General features: G+C 37.1%; 1 protein-coding gene across 5 annotated transcripts in view; it reads left to right on the top strand.

Moving 5' to 3' along the window:
- LOC117326204 (ras-related protein Rab-3-like) overlaps window positions 1-11,059 on the top strand; it is a 61,015-nt gene that overhangs the window by 44,267 nt on the left and 5,689 nt on the right. The window lies entirely within an intron of this gene.

The following is an 11,059-nucleotide window of genomic DNA, read 5'->3' on the forward strand; positions in this document are numbered from 1 at the left end:
GGCAGTCTGTGTTGAACAAAAGTCACTACAAGGTGGAAGTTTGTACTCAAGTCAGTGTCAAGTGACAGTCAAGATGTGAGAAAAAACAGAAGGCAAAACAATATTTCCTTAAATAATTCTAATGGTGTCATTTTGTGTTATAGCTTAGCATGGGAAATATTACAGAGGTAAAAGGTCACTGTCAGAGGGGCAGATATTCAATAAAGTAATACCTATCTGCTTGTCTACCAAAACAATTGAGATGTAAGCTATACCAGAATTCTATGCTGTACAAAACATGTGTCCCATACCGATGATTAATCCATCGTCTGTACATTAGAGCAGACGGAAAGCTCTTGTTCCCCCAAACTACTCATCACTATGTACAAATGTTTACAATCCTTGGCTAAGTGACTTTAGGTCTGGGGAGCAATTATACGAAAAGACAAAAGACATTTGATAAGTGCCAAGTGAATATATCCATGTCTTCCTTTATGTGTCAGAGGCTAGGATTTCTCTTCCGCAGCTTTTCATTCATTCAATATCCAATTTTAAGCCATTCTGGGTTTCATTGTCTCCATACAGACATTCTGGATGTCATTTACCCTTTATTCATCTACCATTAACTGGACATTTTCCAGGATGAAGTGGTCCCTCATTTCAGAAACATGTTTTGGTGGTCCATCATTTCAGAGATATGTTTTGGTGGTCCATCATTTCAGGGATATATTTTGTTGTTTTGGAGGTCCGTCATTTCAGAGATATATTTTGGTGGTCCCTCATTTCAGAGATATATTTTGGTGGTCCATCATTTCAGAGATATATTTTGTCGGTCCCTCATTTCAAAGATAAAAGTTTGGGGGTCTCTCATTTCTGAGAAATTTTTTGGTGGTCCATCAATTAAGAGATATATCATTTTGGTTGTCCATCATTTCAGAAATGTTTTGGTGTTCCCAGATTTAAGACAAAATTAAAGTTTTGTGGTCCCTCATCTCAGTCTTAATTTTCATGGAACCTTATTTGAGAGATAAGTTTTGATAGTCCAGCATTTTAGACATTAACATTGATGGTACTTAACTAAATTCCAAGGTACAGTTTTGTCCCTATCATTGCAAACTGTGATGTTCTTGCCTAATCTCAAATCCTTGTGGTAATAAAGGAAATATAATATTTAACTGTGCATAATTATACCTGGGTATATCTATAGATTAGAGTATTTCAAGTTAGATATTCATTATAAGTGAACATTTTAAATTCAGCTAAACTGATGTTAATGAACAGGTTGACAGATGTTCTATGAATCAAACTTCAGTTTAGGAATTCCGGTCAATGTATCTTGTGTAATATTATATCCATACCAATAACACTACAATGTACATGTTTACAGAGTATTCCTTAGCACAGGCCTGTATGACAATGATACATTTATTTGTCTCAGTTTTGGCTCAAGTTCACTTAGATGCTTGTTGTTTTGGCTCAGATTCACTTAGATGCTTGTCATTTTGGCTCAAGTTCACTTAGATGCTTGTCATTGGATGAATCAGAACAATAATTTGTATAAGTTTATATCACAAACTGTCAAACAGGAATCTGCAAAAGGCCAAACAGTGTATAGCATCAACAAATATGGATATCATTGATAGAGTATTGTATGCCACATAGTGAGTATAATACTAACATCATACAGCTGTTTGGTCCTTCTAGGACTTGTCAGGATGCTGAAATAGACATCATACTGCTGATTGGTCCTTCTAGGACTTGTCAGGATGCTAAAATAGATACCATACAGCTGTTTGGTCCTTCTAGGACTAATCAGTAATAAGTAGGACATCCTACAGCTGTTTGGTCCTTCTAGGACTTGTCAGGACGCTAGGAGCATCATACTGCTGATTGGTCCTTCTAGGAATTGTCAGGATGCTAAAATAGACATCATACTGCTGTTTGGTCCTTCTAGGACTTGTCAGGACGCTAAAATAGACACCATACAGCTGTTTCATCCTTCTAGGACTAATCAGTAATAAGTAGGACATCCTACAGCTGTTTGGTCCTTCTAGGACTTGTCAGGATGCTAGGAGCATCATACTGCTGTTTGGTCCTTCTAGAACTAATCAGTAATTAGTAGGACATCTTACAGCTGGTTTGTCCTTTTAGGACTCACCAGTAATGTTAGGGACATCATACGGCTGTTTCGTTCTTCTTGGACTCATTAGTGATATTAAGGACATCATACAGCTGTTTTGTCCTTTAGGACTTGTCAGGATGCTAGGAGTATCTGCTGCTGTTTGGCCCTTCTAGGACTCATTTAAGTGATATTAAGGACATCATACGGCTATTTTGTCCTTTAGGAATCAACAAGGGGCCTCGGTGACTGAGTGGTTAAGGTGTCCCAGCCCTTTATCACTAAGCCCTCCACCTCTGGGTTGATCGTAGATTGGTGGTTTTTCTCAAGGTGCTCCGGCTTTTCTCCACCTCCAAAACCAGGCACGTCCTTAAATGACCATGGCTGTAAATAGGATGTAAAATAAACCAAACCAAACCAATAGGACTCAACAGCAATGATCGGGACATGGTCCTTATAGGACTCAACAATGATATAGGGACATCATACCACTATTGTGTTCTCCTGGGACTCATCTGACCACTATTGTGTTCTCCTGGGACTCATCTGACCACTATTGTGTTCTCCTGGGACTCATCTGACCACTATTGTGTTCTCCTGGGACTCATCTGACCACTATTGTGTTCTCCTGGGACTCATCTGACCACTATTGTGTTCTCCTGGGACTCATCTGACCACTATTGTGTTCTCCTGGGACTCATCTGACCACTATTGTGTTCTCCTGGGACTCATCTGAATCACTGATTGACATCAATCTTAGTTTTGGATGACTTCTGTGATGTATGGTGGCGTTTTCCCATAAATGAATTAATTTATCTTTCGCGACTCAACTCATATTAATACAGCTGTTTTGTCCTTCAGTGATATTAGGGACGTCATACAGCTGTTTTGTCTTTCAGTGACTGATCAGTGATATGAGGGACATCATACAGCTGTTTCGTCCTTCTAGGACTCATCAGTAATGTTGAAGACAACATGCATCTGCTTGTCCTTCTAGGACTCATTGATAATTCTAGGGTAGAGAAGTGCTGAAATCCACTTAAGGCCTAGGCTGTTGAAATATAGAACAGGATCGATATTCACTTAAAATAACCCATAATTTAAACAGTTTAGTAAATTTTGAACATACCGTAAATATTCGCGTATAGTGTGCACTCGTGTAAAGTGCGCAGGTACGGTTTTGAAGTTCATTTTCAAAAATTTTTTTAAAAAAAAATAGGTATACAATTTCAAGGAATAAAACAGCTAAATCACTATATATTTCTTTGATTATTTGTTCAATATTTACTTACTACATGCTTTATATATACATAAGAATTAAATCATAATCCTACTGTCGAGGGAAAAGATTACAAATCTCGCATCACATTCATGACATTCATGCATCTGACCGACAAAAGCTTGTATTTGCGTATAGTGCGCAGTGGATTTTTTCACTTGTCAAATTTTGAAAAAAAGTGTAGTATAGGCGAATATTTACGGTAACAGAATTTTTATAGAACATGAAATGTATATTCTGAGCTGGTGCCAATAGACAGACTAAAACAGAAACCTGGGTGTCATCTGTGAAGATCAAATTCTATTGTTCGACTCACTGTCTGCCTCATGTAATATTGAACAGTGCCGGCTTTGTAATCACAGATATTCATTCTAGTGTGTTTTTACTGAAAACTATTGTATTAAGGTTAGAGAGACATGAGGAATTTAAACTAATGTGTTCATATTTGACAGCAAATGTGGTTAAATTTTGTCATATAAAAACTATAGGCGAGTTGAATGGTAAATGGTAAGGCTAAACATAGATACCAATAAATGGTAGGGATCAATGTAAATGCTGCAGTGCCTGGAGGCCAATATCAATAACCATTATCATAATTAGTTTGGTCTCAAATTGATTTACTCCTGGTGATGTCCAGATTGGAGAGCTGGATATTGGGGAATGTCTCAAAAGGCAACAAGTGTACAGTAGAGTATACTGAACGCTGTACTACACAGGGTCAATGTACATGTAGGAGTGGTAGATATAGGGGAATGTCTCAAAAGCCAAAGTATACAGTAGAGTATACTGAACGCTGTACTACTCAGGGTCAATGTACATGTAGGAGTGGTAGATATAGGGGAATGTCTCAAAAGCCAAAGTGTACAGTAGAGTATACTGAACGCTGTACTACACAGGGTCAATGTACATGTAGAAGTGGTAGATATAGGGGAATGTCTCAAAAGCCAAAGTGTACAGTAGAGTATACTAAACGCTGTACTACACTGGGTCAATGTACATGTAGGAGTGGTAGATATTGGGGAATGTCTCAAAAGCCAAAGTGTACAGTAGAGTATACTAAACGCTGTACTACACAGGGTCAATGTACATGTAGAAGCATCAGCTACTTTAGATTTAGTATAAAAATCAAAACACTATACAGACCCTTCTCTGGGTGTTAAGGGGTTGGGTTCTAATATGGCCAATAATGATAAAATTCCATCAAATCTCTTATTTCAATCCCAGCATTATTTTGTAAGTGAATTCTATTTACACTATAAACATTACATGTACTTGTTGTGTACACGAATTTACTGTCAGAAGAAGTCACAGCATCATTGAGATGACATTAGTAAGACCCATGGGCCTTTTGTTTGCACTCCTGTTGTTCTGAAACGCTGAATCTGATTCTGAATACAGTCACTTATTAACTGATTCAATAATAACAGCAGCAAATTGGCACATCAAACGATTGAGGAGGATGAACAACAGGGGAATTTGTGGCAAATATTGATCTGGAGTCTAAGCCACTGATGGTGATTGAAGAGTCAGATTTCTTAAGGAAGACTGAATAGCCAGATCTCTTGAGGAAGACTGAACAGCCACATCTCTTAAGGATCGAAGACTGAATAGCTCGATCTCATGAGGAAGACTGAATAGCCAGATTTCTTGAGGAAGACAGAAAAGCCAGATCTCTTGAGGAAGACAGAAAAGCCAGATCTCTTGAGGAAGACTGAACAGCCATATCTCTTAAGGAAGACTGAACAGCCATATCTCTTAAGGAAGACTGAATATCTAAATCTTTAGAGGAAGACAGAAAAGCCAGATCTCTTAAGGAAGACTGAATAGCCAGATCTCTTGAGGAAGACTGAACAGCCACATCTCTTAAGGATCGAAGACTGAATAGCTCGATCTCATGAGGAAGACTGAATAGCCAGATTTCTTGAGGAAGACAGAAAAGCCAGATCTCTTGAGGAAGACAGAAAAGCCAGATCTCTTGAGGAAGACTGAACAGCCATATCTCTTAAGGAAGACTGAACAGCCATATCTCTTAAGGAAGACTGAATATCTAAATCTTTAGAGGAAGACAGAAAAGCCAGATCTCTTAAGGAAGACTGAATAGCCAGATCTCTTGAGGAAGACTGAACAGCCATATCTCTTAAGGAAGACTGAACAGCCATATCTCTTAAGGAAGACTGAATATCTAAATCTTTAGAGGAAGACAGAAAAGCCAGATCTCTTAAGGAAGACTGAATAGCCAGATTTCTTGAGGAAGACAGAAAAGTCAAATCTCTAGAGGAAGACTGAATAGCCACATCTCTTGAGGAAGACTGAATAGCCAAATCTCTAGAGGAAGACAGAAAAGCCAGATCTCTTAAGGAAGACAGAAAAGTCAAGATCTCTAGAGGAAGATGGAACAGCCAAATCTCTTAAGGAAGACTGAATAGCCAGGTCTCTTAAGAAAGTCTGAACAGCCACATCTCTTGAGGAAGTCCAAACAAGATCTCTTGAAGAAGACTATCCAATTCATGCTATTACTTATTCAATTGTTTTGAATTAAAATTGCAACACTGTAAAATCTTGTCATGGTTTTACTGCAATTTCGTCACTATTACATTTGTATGTAATGTTTATGTATTTCAAAGTGTTCTTTTCTTCTGTCGTGATATGTTGTGCTGATATTAGTAAGTTATTGTCTCCAAAATCATCATGTCAAATTGTTATAGGTACTGGTAATAACATAACACAACACTGATTAAAGGTGGACAGAGGGCTTAAGGTATTATGGTTCACAGAGTGCAAAATCTTTAAAACAAATGGAAACTTACCGTGTATTGTCCACATGTTTATGAAATCTGTTTGGCTGCATGGGCTGACCCAAGAGGACTCTATGGGCTGACCTCCACAGGAGTGCATGGACCGTCCCCATAGGACTATGTGGGGCAACCCCATAGGACTGCATGGGCCAATTGTATGGGCCCACTCCAGATGCCTATATGACATTTCTGTCTACCAGAAGTTACCTGGAGATTGGCCAAGCTTTTTTGCAATCAAAATTTGTTCAATTTAACCAACACTAAGAGACAACCAGAAACCAATGAGAGTCGAACAGATACAAATGAGAGATGAACAGATACCAATGAGAGACAAACATACCAATGAGAGACAAACAGATACCAATGAGAGACAAACAGATACCAATGAGAGACAAACAGATACCAATGAGAGATAAACAGATACCAATGAGAGACAAACAGATACCATTGAGAGACAAACAGATACCAATGAGAGACAAACAGATACCAATGAGAGACAAACAGATACCAATGAGAGACAAACAGATACCAACATGAAGATTCAAGATATGTATCCACTGAGGCATTGATACGTACTGACTCTGTTGTACATGAACCCTTCAAACATGTCACTTCACCAGGATAGGTGATACTTGCAGGCCCCTTGGGTCTCTGGCTCATATGGAGATGATATGGCCATTAAGAACTCTAAATTACAGTGTCTGGAATGTTTGATTGACAATGACAGGTCAGCAAGCATTTTTTCAGCCTGGTAAAAGCTTAACATGTCAGTCACTGTCGGAAATAATTGGAATCTCCTGCTTGGATGTTTAGTGGCAGTCATAACATTAAAACGTGGAGAAAATATTGAAAATGAAACCTCTGGTTAACCATCCAGTACATTGATTTATGGAGAATGATGTGATAGATTGGCATTGTTAGGCATGAAACAAAACAAAAAATGGACATTTGCCTCTAGTCTTTGGTTGTGTCATGACATGTGATATATGTCTTCCAACCCAATTTTATAGCAATTGGCATAATTTTCGGGTAAGAGTTATAAATAAGACTGTATGGTGATTAAAGCGGGACATTGAACCATTACAAGAATCAGAAACAGAAAATCTGGTATTTGGTTCATAGTGTGCAAGAGATCTTCAATCACATTGGATATATCAAACTCTTATTTGGTGTGATATGTATACAGGGAGTTATCACGGTAATTGTAAACCAATCTGTTGTTGAGCTCAGAGGGAAGAACTAATTATTGTTCAGTACTTGCTTCATGGGCATGCATGTACTTATTTGGAAATTGAATTCTCAAAAGATTCCCTTTTTTTTTAATTAATTTCAAGTAACTTGACTTCATTTCCACACTTACATGGTAAAAATAGACATTACTGACAATTTCTTGCGTGTTATAGATCTTGACTAAAATATCAATTTGCATTATTCCTTCCCACGAGGTTCAGAGGTGTACAGCCATTTTCATCCTTTTCTATGCATTGTCTCATCTAGGCAGTTTACATTTACAACATATAAAACCAAAAATCCTACAAACAGAAATGTTGGGATGTCCGAAAAGCCTCACCATGTGTGACCGTGTGTCGGTCGAACATCCAAGATGACCGCCACCATGGCAACCAATTGGCAATCATGATAAAAATTTATCTTGTACAAAGGTTTTGTTCTGACTGCTGTTCTGACATGGTGTTATTATGGAGTTGACTGTTGATCTGACATGGTGTTATTATGGAGTTGACTGTTGATCTGACATTATGTTATTATGGAGTTTACTGTTGATATGACATCGTGTTATTATGGAGTTGACTGTTGATCTGACATGTTGTTATTATAGAGTTGACTGTTGATCTGACATGGTGTTATTATGGAGTTGACTGTTGATCTGACATTGTGTTATTATGGAGTTGACTGTTGATCTGACATGGTGTTATTATGGAGTTGACTGTTGATCTGACATGGTGTTAATATTATGGAGTTGACTGTTGATCTGACATTGTGTTATTATGGAGTTGACTGTTGATCTGACATGGTGTTATTATGGAGTTGACTGTTGATCTGACATCATGTTATTATGGAGTTGACTGTTGATCTGACATGGTGTTAATATTATGGAGTTTACTGTTGATCTGACATTGTGTTATTATGGAGTTGACTGTTGATCTGACATGGTGTTATTATGGAGTTGACTGTTGATCTGACGTTGTGTTATTATGGAGTTGACTGTTGATCTGACATGGTGTTATTATGGAGTTGACTGTTGATCTGACATGTTGTTATTATGGAGTTGACTGCTGTTCTGACATGGTGTTATTATGGAGTTGACTGCTGTTCTGACATGGTGTTATTATGGAGTTGACTGTTGATCTGACGTTGTATTATTATGGAGTTGACTGTTGATCTGACATGGTGTTATTATGGAGTTGACTGTTGATCTGACATTGTGTTATCATGGAGTTGACTGTTGATCTGACATTGTGTTATTATGGAGTTGACTGTTGATCTGACATGGTATTATTATGGAGTTGACTGTTGATCTGACATTGTGTTATTATGGAGTTGACTGTTGATCTGACATGGTGTTATTATGGAGTTGACTGCTGTTCTGACATGGTGTTATTATGGAGTTGACTGTTGATCTGACATTGTGTTATTATGGAGTTGACTGTTGATCTGACATGGTATTATTATGGAGTTGACTGCTGTTCTGACATGGTGTTATTATGGAGTTGACTGTTGATCTGACATTGTGTTATTATAGAGTTGACTGTTGATCTGACATGGTATTATTATGGAGTTGACTGCTGTTCTGACATGGTGTTATTATGGAGTTGACTGTTGATCTGACATTGTGTTATTATGGAGTTGACTGTTGATCTGACATGGTGTTATTATGGAGTTGACTGCTGTTCGGACATTGTGTTATTATGGAGTTGACTGTTGATCTGACATTGTGTTATTATGGAGTTGACTGTTGATCTGACATGGTGTTATTATGGAGTTGACTGCTGTTCTGACATGGTGTTATTATGGAGTTGACTGTTGATCTGACATGGTGTTATCATGGAGTTGACTGTTGATCTGACATGGTGTTATTATGGAGTTGACTGTTGATCTGACATGGTGTTATTATGGAGTTGACTGCTGTTCTGACATTGTGTTATTATAGAGTTGACTGCTGTTCTGACATGGTGTTATTATGGAGTTGACTGTTGATCTGACATTGTGTTATCATGGAGTTGACTGTTGATCTGACATTGTGTTATTATGGAGTTGACTGTTGATCTGACATTGTGTTATTATGGAGTTGACTGTTGATCTGACATGGTGTTATTATGGAGTTGACTGTTGATCTGACATGGTGTTATTATAGAGTTGACTGTTGATCTGACATGGTGTTATTATAGAGTTGACTGCTGTTCTGACATGGTGTTATTATGGAGTTGACTGTTGATCTGACATGGTGTTATTATAGAGTTGACTGTTGATCTGACATGGTATTATTATGGAGTTGACTGCTGTTCTGACATGGTGTTATTATAGAGTTGACTGTTGATCTGACATGGTGTTATTATGGAGTTGACTGTTGATCTGACATGGTGTTATTATGGAGTTGACTGTTGATCTGACATTGTTATTATGGAGTTGACTGTTGATCTGACATTGTGTTATTATGGAGTTGATAAGAAATCAAATCCTGTTGCCATGGGAAGCATATGATAAAGCTATTTAGACCTCAAGGTTTTTCTGGGCCAGAATGCTCAATTTTGGTACAAATTATTGACCTGCTGACATAATGTGATACTATTTCAGACTCGCATATTGTCAGGGATATTATGGCTGAGACCTCACCCATGGTGAAGATGGAATTCTATTTAGAGTTAGCACATTAAAGGGAGATTAATCTTACTCTCGCTGACAGTGACTGTTATACTGGTGGCTGGCATGGTTAAATTTACAAAATTCATTGCCTCAGTTAATTGTGTCACTGATTCATTATTCCAGAGATCCATATATATATTTGGCTAAAATTTAGCGAAAAAAAAAAAGAAAAAAAAAATTTTTTTTTTTTTGACTTTGTTCTGAGGAATTTTGATGTTATTTACAGTTCTGTAGCTGATCATAAACGATGTTTCTTTCAAAATAATCAAAAGCATAATTTTCAACATTAAACAGCATATAATGTCAAGGTTTGAAAACAACTTCCGGGTAGCCTTTGTTCAATATACAGATAATCTTGATCTATAGGAGAAAAGCACCTGCTTTGAGTAAGGTGTTGAATTTCAATTTTCAGGTTTGTTAAAGGATGCTGCGAACATGACATGGCTGTTAAATGCTTCAGATAAAAAAAAACTAATCCTGTTCAATGATAAATTGTAAGATTGCATTGATAATGTGATCAGTTGATTAATATTTCATGACTTGGTTACCTTGATAATGTTATAGTTGATAAATATTCATGAATTGGTAAATGTTGTAGATTTTTTCTTTTAATTTATTAGTGATATCTATCTTTTCATATGATTTAAGCAAATCCTTAATGAGCCTAGAGAATTCTTTATCCATAACTTGGTCGATTGATTTCTCCATAATGAGATAATCAATGATCTATTGAAGATATGGCAGTACCTACTATTATTATTGCTATATAATGTAAGATGTTCGTTGAATGTTGCATGGTAGTAGCAATCTGATTAAAATCATCTGATCATTGTACTACACCTGTCAGGCATACAACATAGTAATTAAAAAACCACGAACAGATGATTTTGGTCTACTTAGATCGACGGTAGGGACGGTATTTTACTTTTTGCAATAGTTTATAATGTAATGTTATAACTATACTTGGAGTTATATTTTACAATTCCTGTATTACACCAAATGGAA

Source organism: Pecten maximus, chromosome 4 (assembly GCF_902652985.1).
Source record: "Pecten maximus chromosome 4, xPecMax1.1, whole genome shotgun sequence".
Classification (NCBI taxonomy): domain Eukaryota; kingdom Metazoa; phylum Mollusca; class Bivalvia; order Pectinida; family Pectinidae; genus Pecten; species Pecten maximus.